Below are 25,135 nucleotides of genomic sequence, written 5' to 3'. Positions count from 1 at the left end.
GCTTATTTTCATTAGTTTGTTGTTTAATTTATACAATAATTGGGTATTTTTAATATATTTTAGCATATATTAATTTTTGAGAAATCATTTAGTTTTATCCTTATTTTGTCATATTTTACTCTTGCATTTTACTATTTTTCCAAGGTTTTATGAATTTATTCAGTAATTTTTATTGCATTTTCTATGCATTTTAAAATTTATGAAATCATTTTGTTCACATATTGCATTTATGTTACCATTTTATTGTATTTTGGCTAGTACCATATTTTGTTCATTTTTTTTCAGTTTATGTACTATTTGTATTTTGAGTTTATATTCATTTAATTTGATTTTGAAAACGTATTCAATATTTTTCTTTCATCATATATCTTACCGATGTAATAGATTAATTTTAATGTATTTAATTTGAATCGTATTTACTTTTTGAATGTATTTTCATGCATTCAATTCCTTCATTTTGTTTTTAATTGTATTTTGCACTCCGGGGTAAGGGACTCCCGTGTCAAGCCGTGCAGATAATTTGAATGCAACACGGAGAATCCACTTTAAAGAACCTTGTGTGTAAAGCTGTTGTTTCTGAGTTCGATTTCTTTGGACATCCCAGGTTGTACCCAATGTAGTGGCCGGTGAGAGTATTTCCGACGAGGTCTCATTTGGATGGCAGCGTCATCCTCCTCCATAAATTTACTCCCAAACTTGAGCCCGCACATTAGTATTCGCCGTCTAAACGCTTTCGGGTGGGGGTAAAGTTGGCTGACGGGGTGCTCGAGGAGCGCCGGTGGTCCTCCTGCGTGGGGGAGATGAATGGACTTTAATCAGAAGGAAGTTTGCGCAATGTTGTTTACAGCAGATTGGATGCATCGACTGCACCTAATCCAAAATAAAAACAATCCAAAAGCAACTCGGTTGACTCGCTGGGTGTGTGCGTGCTTCTCCCGCATCTCTCCCCACAATAAAAACAAATCATCCTCAGTCCCTTTATCAGAACTGCAATAACAACAACACTTCCACCAACGGCTTTCTTTCTTTTTTTTTTTTTTTTTTTTAATTACACCAAAAATATGAATGGGGGAGGATGTTTTCCTGACATCTCCTGAGGGAAAGAAGACTGTTAACATTGAGGGCCGTATTTACTTTTTATTTGTATCGTTACTGCTCTCACACTTATTTTTGCATTCACTTTTTGTCTTTGTTGTTTGTTGACACGCTCGCACCGGAGACAGATTGAAAGTACAAACACGATGTAAAAATCAATAGTGAGGATAATGGTGGGGATGCAATTTCCTGCAGCAACATTGGTCATGCCCCATTTTAACATAATTATACAATTTCATCAAATCAGCAGTTTTTATATATATATATATATATATATATAATGTGTGTGTTTGGGCTGTGTATGGTAATGACACTTTTTTTTGGTTTTGTTTTCTGCAGTCTGGAGCTGTGTTGAATGGGAACGGGTTGGTTGTTTTCTCCCATTTGTCAAGAGATTTGTCTTCCCATTCGGATTACCGGTCAGCGCACCACTTCTGCCTCCAAAATGCTGCGGAAGCGCTTGCGGTGTGAACACCGACCCAGGTATTTTCCTTTTTATTTTAGTCTGGGTCCAATTAACAGCGTGGAAATAGACCAGAATTATAAAGTAAGACAATCCTTTTGTTGTTGTTAAATTGAACTGCACTGATTTTCTAGTTTTTAAGTGTTGGACGGCGCTACTTTTTACCCTTTTAAAGCGTGCGCCAAAATGCCTTGTCGACACCACAGTGTCCATTAAAATGAAACAAAAAAGTGGCAAAAAGTTTAAAAGTTTTCAGAGGGAAGGAGGGAACAGATTAATGCCATTTCCATTCATTTCAATGGGAAAAGATGATTTAAAATGAGTAGAACTGCGAGCGTAGGAATTCCATTCATCTCTCAAAGCGCAACTGTGTATTTGAGGGTGATTTTGCTCAATCTTTTCTAACATTGTACATTGGAAATCGTCCTACATAGTTGCTGTTTTCTGGCTCAGTGCTGAAATGATAAGAATGTGACCGAGTTCAGCACAACATTAAGTCACTAATAATAAGGGTTTTAAAATGTGATTTTGTGAAATTTTAACCTTTTGTTCATGTCTAATAGAATGAATACAATGAAAAAAAGGGGCATACTCCCCGAAATATCATGAATATTTGATCTGTATGTTTTAGATTAGTGTCCCGTGGGTTAATTGCAGGCCTTTTTTTTTTTTTTTTTTTTTTTCCCCCTGCCTGTTTTCATGTCACCAACTGACATGATTATCATTTTCCTTTACTTTATTTGAGTGTCTTAATTGCGGGTAATTAAGTGAAGTGATGGCATTACTTGCCCCGGCGAGACAAAGCATCAAAACGAACTGGCAAAAGGTGTGCGGCATACATGAATATGTCATTAACCCTGACAGAAGCCCCCGGCTCTCATCTCCTTTTGTTATTCAGATGCACGTGCATCAAAATACGCTAGCAGCTGCTAGCTGCGGGCAGTCTCCTCGCCCCGTTCTTTTATTCACAACACAAGCTAGTCCGTCTTTTTTGCGTGGTCGGTCGAGGAGAATGTATGCATTTGTCTGCCTTCTATTGAGCGCAAATGTTTTGATATCGAATCACAATAAGAGGCAATTTGACCTCCCGCCACGTGCGCCCCAAAGGGGGACCACACGGATTAAAAAGACAAATCTGTGCAGAGCTTTTTGTACAAATTGGAGAAGCAGGCAAATGGGCTCAACTTGGAACTCAATTTTTTAAACACAACAAGCAAGTATGCGCTGACATGAGAGTTTGGGTCAGCCATAATCATTCATTTGGCAACTCTGTAAAGCCACCAGAATGGAAAATTGCCAGAGACGCGAGGCGGCAATTTTGAGTGTCCTTGGAAAAAACATTCTGCAGAAGTGAAAACTCTTTTCGTTAAGTGAGTCACGAACTTTCACAAAAAGGCCAAAGCTTTCATCCTGATGCAGCCATTTTGGATTTCATTTTGTTCACGGTTTCAATCCATTTTGACCGTTTTAAAGGTGAAAATGCTGAAACAATAAACTTGGGACTTTCTCAAAACAAACCCAAAGCAATGCAGATTCTAGCTCAAGATATCCGGCCAGCTGCAAAGTCGGTCTAATCTGAAATTAACAGGCATACCTTTTTCTGCTCCAAGGTAACAAAGCTACTTTTACCATTGTCCTGTTATCTGCGAAAGACTGCTATGCTAATCCATAAAAAAATTCATAAAGGTCACCTTTTGTCCGTTCCAAGATAAATGTATTACTTTAAAGTAAATGTATTAATTATAAAATATAACAATGGGGTTCTAAACTCAAAATTTCAACCCTGTGCTATTAACGTGAATGCTAATCCCATACATAGCATGTGTTTCAAACTATTGTTGAATCTTGAGCCAAATTAAAACCAACATTGAGTTTTAGGTGCACTCTAACTCCAATTTTGCTAAGCTAGCAAGCCTAGCTAGCTGGTGGTGGACTTTGGCTTTGTTCCGGAGGCTTAATTATACCGCACACAGGCTGTGTGCAATTAGGTTCATGGCAGTCAAATTGACAAACAGCGACGAAATCACCGCCCAGGAATGAGAATCATAAGAAAAGCCCAGCGGCGGCCAACTGGGCGGAATCCCGTTTTGCTTCTTGCTAATTACGCAGTAAATTTGAGCGAGGAAATGATACAGCGCAATCAATTAGAAAATCAGGGAGAGACGGTCAAAGTCTCATGTCGTATTTACTGCTCCGTGTTAATTTTATTGTTGTTGTGGTTATTACAACAGAGGTTAATCGTCCCGCGAGATGAGCGCAAGCAACGTGATCTACAATGGGCGCGCTAATCGCCGACTTCCCCTAAAAACAGGTTTCATGCAACGAATGTGTGTTTTAGAGGTGCTATTATGTGAAGAAATCAAACACAATGCCTGATTTCATCAGAAGGATAAGCGATTAAAGAATGCATGCGCATTTTATAAGTTGTCATGAAGATTAGCGAGAATCTTACCACAAGAGAAAAGTGCTGACCTCCCTCAAACAGACGGAGAAAGGACGCAAGACGGACAAACATGCACACTCCCTACGGGGAATCTGCCCACCTGGCATATGGCAAGGTGCCCCCATGCCAAGGTGTTAACTGGTAGAAAATACAAAGATGGTCGTGGCACAAAAACAGTTCTGCGGAAAAAGAAACAAGTCTTCATACCTGCAGGTAGCAGTTCCCGCGTCAAAGGGAGAATCAGTTGAGATAAAAAATTGGATGATAAACGGAAACGGGTACAGATTTACCATCTTAAATCATTTTGTCAATTAAGTTTGGCAATGTATTTGCTGTACTGTAGCAGAATAACCTCAAAGAAATACACTTTTATTGCATTAAGCTGCTGCTTTTCCCAAAGTAAGACTGGCATGTGTTTATTGTACCGTTAGCAGTGACGTAACTATTGGCTAAAATATTTACATGAAGTTACTTTTGACGTTTTTTATTGTCACCACGGCGACCACACCACGTCGAGCTGTATACTAGCATTTATCGGTCAGCCGCTTTGCTTCGCCAATACCAACAAACGATAAATCTTTACCCAAAGTGTGTTTGTAGAGCCAGTAAAAGCCGACGTCTTGCATGCGTATTGACCGTTAGAGTTTCTAAAGTGCGCTAGCAAATTGCACTGTAAGCGTGCATTTACTCCCGTGTATGTATACAACCATTTTAGGCATTGATATATAAGCAGTACCGCATCGAGCTCATAAACGGCTAGCGTTGACCCCTTTAAGGGGAGCGCGCCATTTTTGTGAAGTTCAGGTGAGAGCGAAACAGAAGTGAGATGGTATTGTCAAAAGCGTGTCTGGAGACAACAGCCGCCGCCAATTAACTTGCACAGCGAGTTCCGGCATTTCTCCGGAGTTCTCGTGCCCGGCCAGCCTCAACCTTTTGACCGCTCATCCATAAATTAGAGGCCATTAAGTGGCGCACCAAAGTAAAGATGCTCATTAGAAGTGCTTGAAATATTCATCATTTCTCTCACAATTAACACGAACGTTCTCTCGGCAGCACTTTGAAAAGACATTTAGACACTCGCTCAAGCAGAAAGCGTCATCGATGATGCATGCTTGACTCACGATAAAGTTAAGGCAAAGTTTGAAAAGACCTTTTAGCGCTGAAGTCTTCTGCATGAGGCACTTTGTCCAAAATGCCATAGATGCCCAAACTCCATTGACAAAATGAGCTATTTAAGACGATACAAGAGAATTTCTTTCTCTGGTATGTGGTAATGCAACTGCACTTCAAAAAGGTAACTTCATCGGGAGTTTAAAACGTACAATGCTACATGCCACAAACGCAGAGAACTCTATAGACAAAATCAGTGATTTAAGATTCTACTTGGTTGTTCTTTATTTTTTCTAACGTTCCAATAATCCCATTGCCGGCCGGGTTCATTGACAATTTAACACTTGTCTATCCTTGTGGTGGGTTTGTAACATCGCTACTACAAACACTTTCTTTGTAATATGTATCGTCTGTATATAAACAAGAACTCTGATGTCTCGAACACATAATAGATCTTTTTTTCTCCCCAATGAAAAAGCACCATGATGCAACTAATCACGTTTCAGTACATCAGCTCGGTGCGTTTCATCACTCATCAGGCATTCAAGGTTCCTCGAAGTGACTGGAGCGCAGCTACACTTGATTGCTTTTGTCTTGTTTTTCTTCTCGCTGCGGCGATGATAATAAAAATGTGATGCTGCCAAGAGGCCATGTACAATGTTCAGTTTTTTTTTTTTTTTGCCTGATTAAAATTTTCTCTTCATTTGCAAACTGTCATTGAATGCACCAATTCCTGTATTTGTTTAGGGAAAAAAAAAAAAAAAAATCACAAGCCACGGGAACGTAACTGCAGGATCCAGTATTCTTTTATTAATGGAGGAGAGGGGTTTAAACTGTTTACATTTTTATTTATGAATCCCCTCATGCAAGATTAACACGTTGTGTGAAATTGAACATGTCATAGCGGTGTGATCTCAATTAATCAAGACTCGCCTGCATTTTCCTCTCATGGGCAATCAGTAGCAACGTTATGTACTATATATCAGTGAACTGAGTATTCAGTCTTTTGTAAAGAAACCCAAGTGTATTATTGCGCCGATTAGACCTAGCCGAAGCCACAGAAATGCTGTCGAGTTTTTTTGTTGAACAAACTTTTCTACAAAAAAAAAAGCAAAGTCTAGAATTTAAGTCTTCTGCGCTTAGGATTTTTAAAATTAAATTTGCGATATAAAAAGCACATGAATTTAACAATGTTTTTATATTTTACTACTTTGTCACGCCCAGGTAAATAAGTCCAATTAACCCCGTGCTTCTTTGTGGATGAAGATAAGGTGTGTGTCGGTGTATGTTTGTTGATGCAGTTACAGTAGTATGGTACTAAGAGGCCAATCTGTTCCGGTATTGATGTTTTTCTCCGCATGCCAACCGAATTCCATTAAACAAACAAACAAGTGTCAAGGGACAGCCCATAAAACAAACACATCTCGCACCTAGCACACGTTACTGTGTGCTCACCACATGGATGCATGTTAGAAATCTGTTAGCGCGCCGGTCGATATTCCATCCATCCCTTTCGGAATGACTTCTCTTGGTCGCTCGGCTCGCTCTGCAAAGTGTGAGGTCATGGGAATGGGAAGCATCCCCCATCAATCTCTCCTTCGGCTTTTCCACGTAACCTCTCCAGTGGGAAATAATCCGCCGATACATTCGCAGCAACGTTGCATCCATTCACTTGCGATGTCTGGAAGCAATCTGTCGCAACAGATGTCATTTCACGCCGGAATTACTGTGTTCCCGTCATAAATGCTATAATTGCAACTTTCAATTAAAATCTCCTTCTCTTCTCTGCCGTTCTATAGGCATTGTAAAGTTCCGCAAATGTCTCGTAAAGTCCTTGTTGGATACAGCCGGAATGCGACGACATCTCATGAATGGGAATACTCGAACGTCGGTGTCCCTTCCTTCCATTCCATTCAGTGAATCAATATTCAACAGGAACTCAAGTCACAGCTGAGTGGAAGAACACTTGCCCATGTTTTTTAAGCTCCCAATAACTTTCAAATGATAACATCTAATGCCAAAAAGATTTAAATCTAAATCGTGATACCGCGTTGCGTCCGATTTTTCTACTACTGTATTCTCTGGATTGGTGAAACTGTGATGTTTTGAAAAATCTTTGTGCTCACATCAACACAGCAAAGTTAGGTGTATGCGAGACCAGATTGGGAGTTTTAAAAGTAAAAAATTCAGACACGTTTTTATACATTTTTCAGACAAAATCTACGTATTTTTTGCAGTTTGACCCACAACTTGCTCAGCCAATATTTTACCTTTATACCTTGTTTGGCTTTATGTTAAGCTAGTGAGAGAAAAGATAAAAAGTTAACTCCAGCATGTGGCGTACATTGTTTACATAACACCTTTGTACAGTAAGTGCACGTCTGTATTTCGACATGTAAGTTGAAGCTGAACCCAAAATTCTACGCTAATAATTTCAGTTCGAGTTAATGTTCTGCAAGCAAGAAGAAAAACAACACACCAAAAATTGAAAAAGTAAGACCTGCGTAAATGTCATCTGGATTTGCATATACCATTTGAAGCTCAACTGAAATTCTACCTGAAGTTTCACTTTCATTGTCTAATATTATTGTAATGTCTCTGCCGTTCCACTAAGTAAAAGATGCAATTTCGAATCATCATTTCGTCATCCACCCATCCGTTATCTCCCTCTTCTCTGAGTCAGGTTGCAGGGGAAGTAGTTTCAGCAGGGATACCGAGACTTCCCTTTCCCCAGCCGAGGCGTTCCCAGACCAACTGAGAGAGAGACATAGCCTCTCCAGCGTGTCCTGGTTCGTCCCCGGGGTCTCTTTCCAGTGGGTCATGCCCGGAACACCTCACCAGGAAGGCGTCCGGGAAGCATCCGAATCAGATGTCACGGCCACCTCATCTGGCTCCTCTCAACGCTGAGCCTCTCCCGGTCACCGAGCTTCTCACCCTATCTCTCAGGGAGAGTCCGGACACCCAGCGAGGGAAACTGTTTTTGGCCGCTCCTGTCCGTGATCTTGTTCTTTCGATCACGACCCACAGCTCGTGCCCATAGGTGAGGGTAGGAACGTAGAACGACTGGTAAATTGAGAGCTTCGCCTTTCGACTTAGCTTCCTCTTTACCACAAGGGACCGACCGATACAAAGTCTGCATCACTGCTCCATTCTTCCCTCACTTGTGAACAAGACCCTGAGATACTTAGAACTCTGACCCCGAGAGGGCACGCCACCCTTTTCCGACTGAGGACCATGGTCTCTGATTTGGAGGTGCTGATTCTCATCCCAACTGCTTCACACTCTGCTGTGAACCGCTCCACTGGTAGCGTCATATCAGTAAAATCTGTTGCTCTTTTTATTCTGTCCAATATTATCTTAATGCTTTAACGGTAACCACAAACTGTCATTAAATAAGGCGTATGGATGGATGGATGGATGGATCACAAGATAGTCAGTGAAGTTGCTATTTAAATTTTTTTTAGCTTTTGGTTGAGTGTCTGAAATGATTTGAATGCCTTAACGTGAACTTTGTCCCTTCCTGCTTCCTTTATCTCTGTGATGTATTGCGGCAGAACATTGATGACCCTGGCAAGAGTTCGTTTTAAACCCGATAAATATTCATAGATGCTAATAATGCTTATTAAATTCAAAGACATAAAACCCAAGCGACTAGGAACATAAACGGCTATTCATAAGGAGTCTTGAAGTAACCAGAAATTCTGTTTAAAAAAAAAAAAAAAGATCAATAAAACAACATAAGTGGGAATTCTAGTTTAAAAAAATGTATCAGTTAAATTTTTTCACCACTAGCCCTTCACTGGACAGCCGACATAGGTCAAATACATTTAGTGCTCATTTGGTGCTCAGAATGAATTGATGGACCACTTCAGCCAAGTTGCCGGCCAATGCAGTCGGAGAGGCTGACAGTAAAAATATGCCCAATGAAGACGGTGACGGGATGAAAATGAGAGATGCCAATGTACTACTATTGTCTTACGTCACTGCCAAGACAAAAGGAAACATTGTCGAAGTGAGCGTAGGAGGCACCGAGGGGAGTACTGATGGTTCGGCAAGGAAAGGCTGTCACGGAATTGTCAGCGTCTCACATCATTGATTTAACACATGCGCATAGATTGCTTCACTCACGCATTACGGGCCATGAATGCAAGCAGACAGTGGGTACCTCTTGAAAGATCAAACACAAGGAACGTTCACCCATTGGCAGAGGAAATTACACTATTTTCACAGGAATAAATACATAATGATGTTCTGCTTTGATACTTAGAAATGTCATAATTTTTTGTCCAAAGTCATTTTATTTTATTTTTTTAAAGGGGTGTTCAAACAACCTTTTAGTCAGTCCCTGAGCTTAAAAATGTAATGGTGGCCCGGGATAATAATGACCCCGCCCGCCAAATTATTATATTCGCAAAACAAAAAGTGCGGAAGAGCAATTTATGGGTGACCACGACTAAAAGCGATCTCATATAGTCGGACTTGTTTTCCACCAAAGTGTTGTTCGTTTTACAAAACTAACTGTATGCACGAAGGGCCTCCCTGGGGTTTGCAGGTTTCATAGTGTAATGGAAATATGGCATAATAATGACACGTTTTTGAATGTTTGTTCCCCTAATTGTTCTAAATCAAGGGTTGGCACTTAGCCATTTATGTGTTGTGATGTAATAGCAAAGTGGAATAACAATAACACAATTTACTCATTTCCACAAAATAAAAGGTGCAGAAGAGCCATTCAGGGGGAATGCCAAATCATCACTATATTACCATTCATTGCGTGATTTTTATCCCTGCCGAAATAATGGCTGTTTTTCAACTTTTTCCTTTTTTAGAGGTGTGTAAGTGAGAGAAGTCCACCAACTAAGTATTAGATTTTACATGTCGCTAACACAAACGCTTGGTGCTATGTTTTGACCCACAGCGGAAATCTTGTGCTCTTCCTGCCAACTAGCCTCATAAATGTAATCGATGCTAATCTGCTGAAATTATTGTCTGGAAGCTCTTTAATATTCTGTGCTCCTGTGAGAGTTGTGCGTGGGAGTTCAACTTTCGTAGTTGCTAACTTGTCTTTCTTGACACATGCTGCTTTTCAACTTCTGAAGTGGCAACGATCGGAGCGCTCGATGCATCATCGCGTACGCTGGGTGCGAAATGCCGGAATGGGCGGCGCTCGATCACAACTTGCTACAGGGGACACGAGAACACGTCTAGTGAGGAGGAGCAGATAAGACGTGTAGAATGATGTTGAATGGAGAGAGGATGGCGGGGAGGAGGGTGTGTACAAGTGGAGGCGGGTGTGCAATTGACACCATTTAGGTGGCCAAATCAAGATAAGGCTTCTGTGTGCGTGTGTATGTTTTTGTTGCACAACTCTCATGTTTAATATAGCACATTCAGTTTTTTTTTTTTTTTTTTTTTTTTCAGTCATAATAGCACAATGCATTAACAGAAGCTTTATTTGCATGACAAATGATGAACACACAACACAATATGCTGCTGCACGAAGTAACCATTTACCCCTCTGGAAAGCATAAAAAAAAACCTCTCTGGAAATGTTTAAAGCAACTCTTATTTACTGTGTACAAAATAGCATTCGTAGGAAATGATTATTGTTTTTTAATTTCTTGTCAAACCAAACAAAAACTCAAGACAACCACATAGCTTTGCCTGAGAAAAGGCCAATTAACTCTATCCCAACAAATAATCCAAAACCTCATAGATGGCCTCATGAATAGTATTTGGCTCAAGGTGTTAGAACCTTTAAGCAATGGATACTTGAACACAAACAAGAGAGCAGCACATGAAGACAGGCAACAATACTCAAAGACATTTGTGTGTATTTGTTGTTATATATACAGCTTACTGAGGTGTGACCATCCCATGTAATAAATGCCGTCCAGAATAGTGCCGGCATGCCCGATATTTTCATAAAACCAGTGAAAATAAGAACATTTCTCGAGCGGCAGCAGAAGCCAGCAACTGAGCTGAAATGAATTCTCACCACGGCTCGAAATGAATTGCGGCATTTTACTCCAGTGTCGGCGGTCGTATTGCAGACGCGCACTAAGACACACTTTGAGTGAAGTGCGCCGACTGAAAGCGGTGATAGCGAGAAGGTTCTTAAAAATGCCTTCTAAAAGCTCTCCACGCAGCAGCGCAGCCACCCACCACCCCCACCCCACCCCTCGGTGGAGGCTTTTGCAGCGCAAAGGCTGGTGGACTGGCGGCGTTACAGACCCGTGCCTGGATAAAACGGGATATTCTATCAAAGACAAATATTACCATTGCAAAAGCGGGCACAGATGGGCCGGGAAAATGGAAAAGCGAGCCAATTGGGCGCATTAGTCAATGTTACAAAGAGGAAAAAAATAAGTCCTTCAAATGAATGTATTGGCTCTATCTAGTGGGGAAATATGTGATAATACAGTAAATATTTAAATATCAGACCAGTTTGTTATTAGACGTTTAATCTTGTGCACTCTTACTTTAGATATTTATCTATTTTTTTTTTTTCTCAATGTATAAAAATTGTATCTGATCGCTATTGTACCGCGTAACCCTCCCTACCCCCCCGGAGGCACAATTTCGTACCCATATTGAATTTCGGAAAACAAATGACACAGAATGTAAATGTGTACTTATAACACCTCACCATTCAACTTTTAATCTCATCCACCCGCTGCAAGGCCCTCACATACTCAATTTTACTTTTTGAAAATATTACATGAGAGGGGAGTGTGTATTCCATCGTAAAAAAAAATAGTCACTTTCCCAAATAGTGTAATAATAAGAGGAAAAACTTTTGTTTCTTTTGTCTCTGGTGGTTCTCTAGTGACACGTTGTCCTCCCTCGGGGTTAAAAAGGACCCCTCGCGCTGTTCAATTCCACCACACAGGGTAGGAAGCGGCCTTTTAATATTTATATCCGTACACGCGGCGGTGACACTTTTATCTACGTTCCCGCCGGCCCCCACCACAGTCGGAGCGTCGCCGCAACTCCAGGAGAAGAAATATTCGCAACTTTTTCTTCCGTCTGATAGCGCGTCGGTAAACAAACAGGACATCCCGCCGAGAGCACCCTGAGAGCCCTCGACGCAGGTGAAAAGAAAGAAGTTTGTCCTCTCCTTCGTGCCACCAATCTCTTGTCGCTAGCTGCTAATTAGTAAGTAGAAGCTGAAACGCCGCTGCACGGTGCTAATGAACGCAAGCGGCGTTACGCTACAAAGGGGTCACAATGGGGGAAAAAATGCTGTTCAGTGTAACATAGTGGGTGAGAAACCCTTCCGATCAGGCACTTGCTCGGACATCTATTGCTGAAATAAGTCCGAAGATGGTCATCGAAAATAATGTAGACCTCACCAGAATGTACTAGACATCTTGTTTCAGGTTACAAACAAATGTACAAGGCGAGAGTCACAAGCTACGTCACTAAAACGTGATCTGGTCACGCGGTATTCTGCTCTCGAAAATCACAAATGGGAACAAGCGACGGGTTTAATGACAGACTGCTTTTGTGTTTCTTAAAAGACAGCCTCGGACCATGAGCCACATGCTGCTTCATCACGTATCCTTCAAATGGCAAATATCAAAGGCTGCAAGGAGCAAGAGAAGTGGACAGAAGTGGCGGTAGAAGCTTGAGGGGAAACCAATTGTGCAGTGTCACACTGCATTATGGAAGCAATAGATCCAAGTGGACGTAACGCTCCCCCCACCCCCCATACACTTTCTCTCCGAGCCCCCACGGGCATCCCCTCACATTCCCTCGGCCCCTGTGGGTGCCTGGTGGGTGTGCACGCCACAGTGTGGTGCTCCATTTTGCTTTTGCCCCAAAGATGAAGACAGGCAATATCACAATCCTCGAGATTTACGGAGCAACAAGTAATTTTCTGGGTTTTGTTTATTCTGCACCAAAAACTCTCAAGAAGCCACGCTCAGAAACGGTCTGGCATTTTGGTTTAAAGCAGCCATTTTAGTTTTTGCCCTTTTCAGTTGTTATTCAAAGCTGAACAACAACTGGATGCTTGTTTTGTAAATTGAGCCCCAAAGCCAGATTTACTCAGCAACATGAAACTCAGTAGGCTTGGTTATCGGGAAGAGACCAACAGAAATGTCCCAAGAAGCCGTGCACAAAAAGACAGAGCGAGTCTGCCATTTTGGTTTTAATCAGCAGTCTCCAGGGGCCCTCAAGATTTTGTCATTTATGTCAAAATTGTACCGTGTATGTTAGACTGTTTGATGTCAAATTACAAAAATATTTGCATTTTTGTCATTTTTTTTGTGGCGCCATGTTTCCCGAGTTGCCATAATACGTTTCAAATAACTCCACAAAGATCAGAGCTTGACCAAACTTGAAAATTCAGTCCGCAAAGCCAGTTTGACTTAACGACATGCTGTTCGATGGTTGTGTTTCTCATTAATACGGACACTAAAAAGTCTCAAGAAGCCGTATCCCCAAAACTACAGTGACAAGTGTGACATTTAGCCTTATTTTGCTCAAATTTGCAGCCAGTTTGATCCACATACAGTATACTAGACGGGTGCATGTGTCAACATTGTGTGGATTTTGAGTTTTTGTCATTGCCCGCGGGCAAAAGATGACTGGAAACTTTGACGATTCGCCATAAAAACCGGCGGACGGAAGGATGTACATGCCAGTGCATTGACGATCAAAACTTGCTGCTTTTTAGCATATTAAAAGTAGCTTGCGCCGGATGGGCCCTGTTTATCCTTCTAATCTCATCGCTCTTTTGATGGATTCCTGCACTTTTTTCTATTAAAACAACAACAGCAAGGTTCCAAGTGCGGGGGGGGGGGGGGGGGGGTGATGTTCAAAGACAAACTGCCCAATTTTCTTCCGAGATGGGAAGTTTTGCTCACCTAAGACCAAGCGGGAACTCATTAAATGATTGTGTGCATTGTTTGGCAACTGAATAATTCATTGCTTGATTGCTGCATTTGAAAAGTTTTATTGCCGGCCAGTGCACAGAAGAGGGAACGAAGGGGGCGCTCGTTTTGTCAAAAGTTAAATTATGTTGTTATTATGATTATTCTTAATATTATTCGATCTATTAGTTAGCATTTGCTCCGTCTCGCAGCTGTTGTCGGGTCTTGCACAGTTGCCACTCATCAGCCGGTCTGCATCTGTGGACCGTGACGGACAGGCGGGTGTTGGTTGCCTAGCAACACCATTCGGAAGGGATTCCGTTTCATTCGTCCTGGCGACAAAAGGAGAATTAAAGCTTTTGAAATATTTGGATTCAAATCTTTTTGAACATTATTATTGGTGTTGGCAGAGGAGACACTGATGCCTCGAGCCATGCAGTCCCAAACAACCGTGTTCCTCCCTTACACTTGCGACGCGACTGTACCTGTACACCGTATAGACGAAATTATTGTGTGGACTGTAAATAAGTTTCCTAATGAGCGATGTGATGTTTCGAGGGCCAGTGTCGTATCAAAAAGATGACGACTGATTTGTCAAGTTTAACTGCGCTATTGTTCTATCCCTAGCATTGCACCTACAGACCTGTTTACTTGTTCATTCCGCACCAAACGTCTCCACAAAAGTTTCGTGTTTTGAAGTTCTGACCTTGGTTGACCCGGGTTTAAAATCGGTGAGCAATCAGAATAAATCTCTCAAATCTTAAGAAAGACATCAAGAAACACCTTTCAACCAAAAAGACTTCCTGCATGTTTTCAAGTCTGTTTTTTTTTTTTTTTTGCGACATATTGAGACTTATGATTGACAAGTCTACCAAGTTTCATGTTGTGAACGCGGAACTTGGCTTTGGGAGCTGCATTTTCCCAAAAATCCAGGAGTCGCCCATCTTTGAAAGTTCACTGAAAATGGCAAACATGAGTCTCAAGTGGTTGTTTTCAACCAAAATGGCAGACTTGCTGCGTCTTTGTGTATTGCTTTTTTTGAGACTATTTTGTGCTCATGATAGACACGCCTACCAAATTCTGCATTGCTAAGTGAAACTTTGGGAGCTGATTTTTTTTTTTTTTTTTTTTTTAATGATAGCTTAAAATAACTCCAAAATTAACTCTTCAAAACAAAGTGTAAGTCATTTGCGGCTCAGCCTCTTGAGACTTTTTTGGGGGGTAGGCAGGGAGTCAACTCATGATGGACATGATACCAAATTGAATTTTGCTCAATAAAAGCGACTGCACGGGAAGTGTCCCCGACGATAGGTCCTATTTTTGGGTAGTCACACGTTGAGAGTTTAAAGGGTAGGATGTGCTGCTCTGCATGACTTTTCCATTAGTGAGACACAACAAAATGGCGCCTTCGTCTCTTCCATGTGTCCTCGTGGGCTCGCTTTTCATCAAAAGCAAGGCATGCAGGATTGCTGGCGCCTGCACACTGAAGATTCCCAAAGTTGGGAGGAAATTCCCTTAAACCTTTTAAAGACTTGCTTACATTTTCTTCCTCCTCCTCTTCCTCCCTGGGCTATCTGCAAAGCTCCCCCACTGCTTAGTCGACCTTAAACTGTGTGCGATGTTTGAAGCAAAGCAAGGCTCACCTTTTCGTGGGCTCCCTGCTGAGTCAGCAAGCGGCACCTAAAGCGGGAGAACGACAACAAAACAACAACACCACAATGTAGGAGCCCGGCTGTAGGTTCCGGATGTAAAAAAAAAAAAAAATGAGCGATAACTGTTGAACAGGAAGTGGGGACCGGGTGTTCGTTCTGCTCATTTTCACGTTTCCCAGGATTTCCACATTTTACATGAAAATAAGTCCCATTGAAATGATTGACAGATTTTACAAGTTGGCAGAATACGATCCATGTGGAAAAATGATCACCCAAAAGTCCCACAATATCGGGAAAAATCTGCAATATGAAGTTGGATCCATGCAATTTAGAAATCTGCAATCCTGGGAGCTTGCAAAACGTGAACTGCGATATGGCAAGCATGAATATTACAACCGTTACTTTCATTCTTGTCGTCGTCGTCTTTTCCTTTCGGCTTGTCCCGTTAGGGGTCGCCACAGCGTGTCTTCTTTTTCCATCGAAGCCTATCTGGTGCATCTTCCTCTCAAACATCCACTGTCCTCGTGTCCTCCCTCACAACAGGCATCAACCTTTTCTTTGGTCTTCCTCTCGCTCTCTCTTCCTTGACAGCTCCATCCTCAGCACCCTTCTACCAATATACTCACTCTCTCGCCTTTGAACATGTCCAAACCATCCAAGTCTGCTCTCTCAAACCTTGTCTCCAAAACATCCAACTTTGGCTGTGCCTCTAATGAGCTCATCTCTAAATCCTATCCAACCTGCTCACTCCGAGCGAGAACCTCAAAATCTTCATCCTACTTTTTTTTTTTGTTTGTTTTTAAATTCATCCTTTTACCAGTCAACAGCTTAGAAAGGTTGGATTTTCACGATGAGGCAGTTCGTGTCTCACCCTCAACTTTTTTCAAGTTTATTCTCGCCAGAGTAGAATGTTGAACGTGTGCGAGTGCGACGCTCAATTAGCTTCACCGCAGTTAGCTGCGTTTTCTTGCCACTGATGCAAAGTCGTCCTGGGCGACCCCGATTGAACAATCGCAGCTTTAACGATGCTCCACTCAATGCATAGCAGCGAGCACGTGGCTGATGTTGTTTACGCCGTTGACTCTCTGACAGCTTTTTCCCAATGTCGGCAGGACCTTTGGGACCTATTAGTGGTCACGGGGCACACCGCAGTCAAAGATTTGCTTGAATTGTGAAAAATGTTAGCATTTGTAATGGAGCGCAAGGTCTAATGATTGTTCACTGACTCTCGTCTTTAATGCTGGAAAGTGAACATCCTTTTCTTGTTTGGCCAAATAAAGAGGAAAAGGAGACACTTTGACGTTTATCAGCAACAACTTTTATTCCTCTGTCGTTTTTCTCTCGTAAAGTCCATAGCGTCCATTAAATCGGGATTTCTGCAAACATTTCCCAAATAGCTCTCGCAGGGACCTTTTGGGACTTGCAACAGAAAGAATGGTGAGGGTGTTTTTTTTTTTGTTTTTTTTTTTTATTGCAGTAGTAACTATTCCTGGCATGAAAGTGGATGTTCTAAAGCCAGGAGATACAATATTAGCCGCGGAATGAGAGGTTGAAAAGAAGAAGATTGGGGTTAGGGTGTCGTACAGTAAGAGTCCATCTTCTGGTATACGAATTTGGGAGCATTCTCACAACATGTTGAGGAGGAAGAATCCCTTTAAAACGGTTACATGACCCTCAAATGTCCGCTTCAAAACACAATGGAAGACTTCCAGCATCTTTTCAGGTATTACTTCCAGAGACTTCTGTCCATCAAATTTGATCTTTCAACATTATTGGCTTCTGGGGCTGAATTTTCAAGTGTTCCATTTTTGAAACACCACTGAAAATGGCTCACGTTTGGCTAAACTTACTGCTTTAAGACAAAATGGCAGACTTCCTTCGTCTTTCTGGAAATTGCTTCTTGAGAATTTTTTGTGGGTCATGTCCACAGAATTTCATCCTGCTTTGCGTCACTGACTTCAGGGGCTGACTTTTTCTTCAAAAATCCAAGGACGACAGATCCATAGGAATAACCCTTATAAAGGAGTACCCCCCCCCCCCCAAAAAAAAAAGGCCATAATTCCTGTGTCATTTCAGGCATGTCCACCTGAGACATTCTTGAGTTTGAGCTCCACGATAGACGCGCTCAACAAATTTGATGTTGGTAGTGAAACCGGGTGCTGAATTTTGAAAACACAATTGGGAGGACAAATCTTTGATCGGATGATCGTTAATCTGTGGTTTACTGAAGAAAATATCAGTTGATAGAAATTGGTGACTTTTCACGCACTTGTTAATGAAACACTTTTTTTTTTTTTTTTTTTTTAAAAAGCAATTGTGCTGTTCTTTTTTCCTCACCCGTTGCATCAACTTAATGTTGTGCAACTAAGCAAAGGAGGGTCATGTCGACACTTTAGCGTTTATGGATACCGGAGGTCCGCTTCCCACGCACGTACACACACAAGTTCAGAATATTCTGAATCGTGCTCAGTTGCCCTTCACATGGCTTTTCTCCTTTCCTCAGCGTCTCCGTCAGCACTTTCACATCCTGCAAACTCCTCCCACCAGCCCCAGCTTTTGCCATCGCTCATTGCTCGCCACTTTACAATATCCACGTTCCTGGCCAAATGAGCCGTTCACCCCACGGCTCCACCTCCACTTGGCATAATGGGAATCTCTGCGAGATCGTCTCCAGCAAGCGACAGCAGGGCCGGCTGAAAGGGGTTCATTCTTTGTGCTCGACAATTTATATCGGTGAGAACGTGAAGGTGAAGCCTTGGTAGGATTCAGCGCCGGGTCACAGATTTCCTTTGAAATGTACCCTATGAATAGTACCGGGCATACACACAGGTTAACTGCACCTTCAGCCATGTAATGGAAGAGCATTTTCTGGCATAAACAAAAAAAATATTTTTTTGCAGTAAATGAATGACTTGGCTAAAGCTAACTCGATATGTAAAACTAGGTGCACAATGGTGGTGTTAGCTCGCTAAAACAAATCATGTCTTTTAAAAAATAGTCTGCTTGAGTGGTACAAGAAAAGCAAACTAGCTAAAAGAAAAAAAACTGTGCCGAGGTAGTGCTGGCTAGCTAAAGCTAACACTTAAGCAATTTTAGTGGCAGTTTTTTTACAATAAAATCGCTCCTTCTAAGATGGACTTTTCCTTTTATTGTCCGTCAACTCCCAGAGGAGCAGAGGCCACCGACAATTTTACTTTGTCAAGCATAGCTTTGGGCCATCCTGTCCATCCCTCTCCAGTTGTTATTGTGTCTCTTCCCAGTTGCTCCGGCCCAATGTCTCCCCTCCAGTTTTTTTTTTTTTTTTACCCTCCCTCTCTTCCGTTTTCCCTGGGAGTTCCATGTCAGGGCCTCGTGTGTGACGGTATCCACCGGTTAATGTAAGGTTTGGTCAATCCGTCTCTATTGTCGCCTTTGGATCTGGCTCTCTGCTCGCTCCTGGCTCCCTTTCTGTCACAGTTCTTGGTTACCTCAGACATCTTGAAGGATGCTTTTAATGTTTTAATTGAAGATGCCGATATTCGTTGGCCAAGTTATTGTAGCTATTGCCCTTGAGACCCGCCTGTTTATGGGGATGACGCAGGCTGCTTTAGCTTTCCTTTCCCTGGCAGTGAGATTGCTGTCTGACAACCCTGCCTGTTGACAATGCTGCCAAGGAAGGTGGAGTCAACTGCTCTGATGGCTCTGTTATCTACGGTGACAAGGATGGTGGAAATGGTGCTAATCCTCATCACATTTGTCTTCGCTGTTTATCTTGAGGCCAATTCCAAGGTATAATGTTGATAGCTGAGTGGTCTTGTGCTGCATACGATTATGGTTGTGTGACAGGAGGACCAAACCATTACTTCTTTAGATCTTGTCAAGTTGCTACTAAAATAAAACCAAGCTTACTCAAATGATGAAAGATATGATATTTTGAGGATTTTAAGTTTCCTTCACTGGGTGTGTCGTAGGATGATTACTTTCCACAAAATGCCAACCATAAATAACTCCACGAGGTCAGATCTGATCCTAATGTCTAAGATTGTGTTCAGTGATCACGTGATACGCGCTCTGGACATGCTACCTCCCTGCAGTCAATATTTTGGGGTCTCTTCATAATTGGATGAAGAGGCGTGAATGAAGTGGTCGTCTCAGGCAACGCTGAAAGCAGAACGGCTTCCCAGAGAAGAGGTAACAGCTGGATGTTAGGTGAGAATTGCAATTGCAGAGTCTCATCGCAAGGTTGCAGATGGGCAGAAAATAGAAAGATACAGACGAAGGTGAGCGAGGGTGGCGATCTACTCGATCAGCGGTCCAATTCCAGCTATCTTACCTGCTTAGCCTCCACTCACAGAATATTCTCCATCCCCTACCTTGGAATATTTTCACGAGATTTATCGTACGTGTTGCTTTTGTGTGTGGCAGGTTGCTATGTCTGAATAGTTTGGCATGTGATTTCCCAAGGTGGACATAAAGCTACGGTCCAATCGTGGCAGCCGCTTTGCCAATGAATTTAAAAAATATCCAGGAGGGTAATCACCTTAACTCCACCCACTGGGTTTTCGAAAACCGTCATATGGCCCACTCATTTGGCATTGGAAGTCCATCACGAGCAATGTTAACCTGCACTTAGGGTAATCTAACCTTGACCGGGTCGAGTCGGTCTTTCGCTTTCGTTCCAAGTGAGGACAATAATGATGACGGGAGATAAAGTGAGATATTACTCCCGCTTGGCAGGGAATACCCCTCCTTGGGTGTTTTTTTTTTTCCACCGCTAACGACTGTCTTGGGTTAGTTATGAGTGTTTTCTCAGAGTGAGGTTTAGGAGAGAGAGAGAGAGAGAGAGAGAGACGAGGGATCCAACCCGCCTCCAGGCTCCCCATTTGTCTTTGCGCCGTTTGTGTTCAGTGGGAAAATGTCACGACTCATTAGTCCGAGTTCTCTATTAACCTGATTGCACTTCTGGATTTAGTTGAATGGTATAGGATAGCTGGCACACGCGAATGATTCCATTGAATTTGTTGACTCGCTAGGGTTTAGGGACTTTGATGAGTTAGTTGTATCGATTATCCAACTCGTTAGTTAACTCCACTACAGCCTCAGTTAATTTGGTGGTATGATTTCAGTGACTCATCAGTGGACTCTTCAGAGGAAACACCATAGACTGGTGATCTGGTTGTATTGATTCACTGACTCAAGTAAACTGACTCCCTGGAGAAAATGCAGACCCAGGTGTGGTTGTATCAGTTGACGGAGTCGAGTTAGCTGACTCCCTGAGACTCTGAACATCCTCCTGTATCGGTTACCTTACTCAAGTTAGCAGACTAAAATTTTTCAGTTGCAGTGGTCTCAGTTACCTAACTTACCAGAAACACTGCAACCTGATGAGCCAGTAGTTTTGTTGACCAATTCAAATTAAACTAGACTACGTTGCAGACTTAGATGATTCGGTTGTGTGTGACTGTTGACTAACTCGAGTTGACGGACCGTTGTATTGATTCGCTGACTTAAGTTACAAGGCTCACCAGAAACACAGCCAAGTTTATCTGGTTTTTGTTGTTTGACTGAATTGGATAACTCCCCCGAGACATTAGATTCTTCTTAGAGTTGGTTGACTGACTCGAGTTCGCGGACTCAATGGAAACATCATAGATTTTCCCGAACTCAGCTTGGCATGTAATTTTACGTTTTTTTCTGGGGTTTACGGTTACCTAAAACCAACATATTAAGGTTATTAGTATGCAGCACTGTAATCTATGTTTGGGAGCCTCCTTGGCGTTCCTTCCTCTCGCCATATGCTCATTGCAGCTCTGCGCTGTCCTGCAGGAGCCACCTCAGCTTCTACGACACGTGCGGAGGAAGCGAGCAGAAACGCCCCGGGGTTTCGGCTGACACAAAAACCCAAATAAGGCAGAAATTCTGTCACAACAGCTTCAAGCGGCGGAGGATTTGCGGGCCCGTGCTGTCTTGAAAGGCGGTGTCTGTGGAGAGCTCTGTTTCAAAAGCATTCTGCTCTGTGTTTAGGCCACGGGCAGCAACATCTCATTGTTGTGCCCACGCGCCATAATGAGCAACGTGCACCTCCGCGGTTGGAGGTGCGAAAAGAGTAGCCCAGGATTGATGTTGTTACTTCAGGGATTGTTAATGGCTACCTGCTGTCGCCTGACGCATGTAATTGCATGTGCAGCAGCAGCAGTAGGTGTGAATGCAAGTAATGGACAATGAGGCACTCAAGGGGCTAGCTCCCCTTGGCTATCCGAAAGATGTGATAAGAACACAGGACGTCACTGTGCAAATGTAATTTAAGATGGCTTCGTTGGAAGGTTACGCAAAGTCACTCGCTAAAGTGATCACTGTGTGGCGATCAGTCACCCGAGTTCCTGTTGTTGGCTGCCTCACTCTGGTGAGTATGCTCATATTTAAGGGACCTGAAAATGTTGATGAATGACTTTAATGTTTGAAAATGGTTCTGTACATCTAACGTTAAAAAAGAGATCATCTTATGAAAGTCTCAAGGCCAAAGTTCTCCAAAAGGTCGATTTTAAATTACCCAAAATATTAGAGAGCTTGGAAAAAGCATCGTCCTTGAACCTAATGTGATTTATACGAGTAAAAATAAGATTGGCAAAACTTAAATGTGTTTAGTTACCCAAAAAGTTCATTTTAAGCAACCCCAAATGCCAGAAAGTGTGGATGAATTGCCACAAAATTGTTAAAAAAAAAAAAACATTTCTAAGAGGTTGAAAAGAAAGAATAAAGTGTGACAAAGGGAAGTTTTTACCATTAACAAAGTGTTGCAAAAGGTTGGTTTCAAGTGACCTTAAATACTTGAAATATTATATAATTAAAATGTGTTTGTAAAAATAAATTGAAACCCTGAAAAACATCAGACTAAAACAGAGTTTTGGAAAGTTACCCAAAAAGTCAGTTTTCAGTGACCCCCCCCAAATGCCAGAAAGCATAAGCAAAATGTTATTTTCCACACATCCCCAAAACTTTTTTTTTTTTTTTTTGGTCATAAATGTCCGCCTACCCCTGGAAGAACAACAAACAAGCTCGCCGGCTGCTCATCAGCGCGCCTGACAGTCGATATTCTCGGCCATTAACGCATCGCCGCTGACACGCCACTGTCCCGCGCCGCCTAACAAGCGCTGCAAATGGCCGCCGGTGACAAGGAGAAAGCACGGCCAATTTTGTACAAAAACACACAACCCCTCTCGGCAGCGGCTGTTCTGGCAGGTGTCAGTCGTCTGAGATGTGTTTTCGATGCCCCCAGGCAAGCCGGAATTGTGTGGGTGCACGATAGTTGGCGTCTGGGACTATATTGTCCTGTCAGACAATTAAAGTGATTTCAGGGTGCACTTTATACTGAGTTTGCCATTTTATTTTTTTTTTTGTGATGTTTAAATATGTTGGGAATAAAGGTTGTCCCTTATATATTGAATCACAAAATGCATACTGAAAAGTAGTGAACAGCTGATACAGAAAAATTATTCTAATTGATGAGACTAGCACATGATATTTCACTTCATAAAACATAGTTACAATATAATTAAATGGAATGTAAGGAATTCAACAGTTTGTGGAAAGCAATTAGCCCTAAGTTTGCACGGCATAACTTTTTCCCCGTTTTCCAATATTTAATTCAGCGACGCGATACTGTAACCTACTGATGAAGGCGCCACTATTTTTAGCGCTAATTACTGCCCACTCCTCGCTCGCTTCCCAGGAAACAGGAAGCACTTCATGTGAGTCACAGAGAAAGAAAGCTCCTTATCCCCCCCCCCCCCCAAAAAAAAAAAAAAAAATATATCAGTCAGCTTTCTCCTCCTCGGCTCAGTTAGAGGGGGCATACACACGGCATAGTGGGCTAACTCAAGGCTAACAGCTCTGGGGGTCTGCACTCACGCAGACGTAAACACGCTCACACTTGAAGCTCGAAATAGCAACAAGTCACTCGCGTCCTAATATGGTCAAGTATGTTGTCCTATTTTCCGCGTGGAACAATGGCGACGTGATAAGCGCCGGTATCAGTCAAAAGAGCCACCTCGGTGGCTTCTGGGGTCAGCGTATGGTGCTTTTAAAAAGAGGACTTATTGCTTTTAACACCCCGCAGGTGGCAGAAGTGAAGATGTTGAGGTTCTCGCTAGGAGTGAGCAGGTTGGGTGGGATTAGAAATGAGCTCATTTGAGGGACAGACAAAGTCGGATGTTTTGGAGGCAAAGTTCCAGAGAGCGGATTTTGATGGTTTGGACATGTCCAGAGGAGAGAGAGAGAGAGTGAGTATATTGGTGGAAGGGTGCTGAGGACGGAGCTGCCAGGCAAAAGAGGGAGAGGAAGACCAAAGGAAAGGTTGAAAGAGGACATGAAGTCTGTGAGGGTTAGAGAGGAAGATTCAGGAGATGGGCTTAGATGGAAACGGGACAAGCCGAGATGAATTCTTTGCTTTTGGGCTATTACTGGTGTTTTATTTATTCATTCTATATATTTTTTTTATTACTACTAAATAAAGTCATCCATTTTGGCAACGTGGCACTGGTTGTCTGAACAACGCGCTGCATTGTTCTTCATAAGCACTTGTTGTTGATGTCTGGAGGCAAATGTTTACGCGGCCAATAAAAAGATGGCGGCAGCGGAATGAGTCTGTTCCTCGACTCATTTGTACGTACGTGTGTGTGTGTGTGTTGTGTCGCTTTGCCATAATGCTCCATAATGACTTTTGTGTTTGTTTTATTACATTTTAGTCACGTTGTAACATCCTGCTGTTTGCAAAAAGGAGACATTCATCTCCCCGAGTTACTTATTTGAATCCCCCACCCCTCCTAAAAACACCCCCCCCCCCCCCCAAACAGACCTTCCTCTCTGATTCGTTTTTACTTATCAGCTTTATTCGCCCGCGGCGAGGAGGCGGCGGCGAGGACGCCATCGATCAAGCGGCTCGTAAACACTTGGAAGGAGCGACACTCAGGGCCAAATAATTTGAAGCCAAAAGCAAAACGCGCTCACTGGCTCCCAAAATCGGTGCCGGGATGGTGCCATGCAGGGCCCAGCATGCCCCCAGCCCCAATCCCATACACACGAGACAAATGGAATATCTCTAATGGTAAAAAGGGTTATTTTTCCCCAAATTAAACGCTTCCGTGTGGAACGGCTAAAGCCGCTAATGGAAAGTTTGGGGATGTTTTGAGGCGATCCCGGGAGTGGTACCCTCGAACCTCTTGATTTTGTACTTGTGACGCTTGGTTTTCCCCAATTGGGACTATACTTCAACCTGGAAAAGTTGTTACCCTGGTGTCCAGCAAGTATAGTAAGAGTACATTCGTCTTGGTTCCTATCATTGGAGTTGTATCCTGAAAATTTGGTGTTTGTGCGTGCTTGTTCCCATCCGACAACAGACCTGGACTTTTTTCTCTACCTGGTATTCCCATTCCTTCTAGTCGAGCAAGTATACGTTTTGTTTACATTAGTCTAAATTATTGTAATTAGTCTGATATACAGTACACTGATTATTATT

The 25,135-nt window shown here is 42.4% G+C and overlaps 1 protein-coding gene across 3 annotated transcripts in view; it reads left to right on the top strand.

Moving 5' to 3' along the window:
* Positions 1 to 25,135, top strand: part of mtpn (myotrophin) — a 95,395-nt gene that overhangs the window by 43,786 nt on the left and 26,474 nt on the right. For all 3 annotated transcript variants that reach the window (XM_061807049.1, XM_061807050.1, XM_061807048.1), the window contains one exon: positions 1,435 to 1,578. The gene's annotated coding sequence lies outside the window, so the exon portion shown is untranslated. The remainder of the gene's footprint in view (positions 1 to 1,434; positions 1,579 to 25,135) is intronic.

Source organism: Syngnathoides biaculeatus, chromosome 20 (genome assembly GCF_019802595.1).
Source record: "Syngnathoides biaculeatus isolate LvHL_M chromosome 20, ASM1980259v1, whole genome shotgun sequence".
Taxonomy (NCBI): Eukaryota; Metazoa; Chordata; class Actinopteri; order Syngnathiformes; family Syngnathidae; genus Syngnathoides; species Syngnathoides biaculeatus.
The sequence above is the reverse complement of the archived record's forward strand: the minus strand, read 5'-3'. Positions and strand labels throughout refer to the sequence as shown.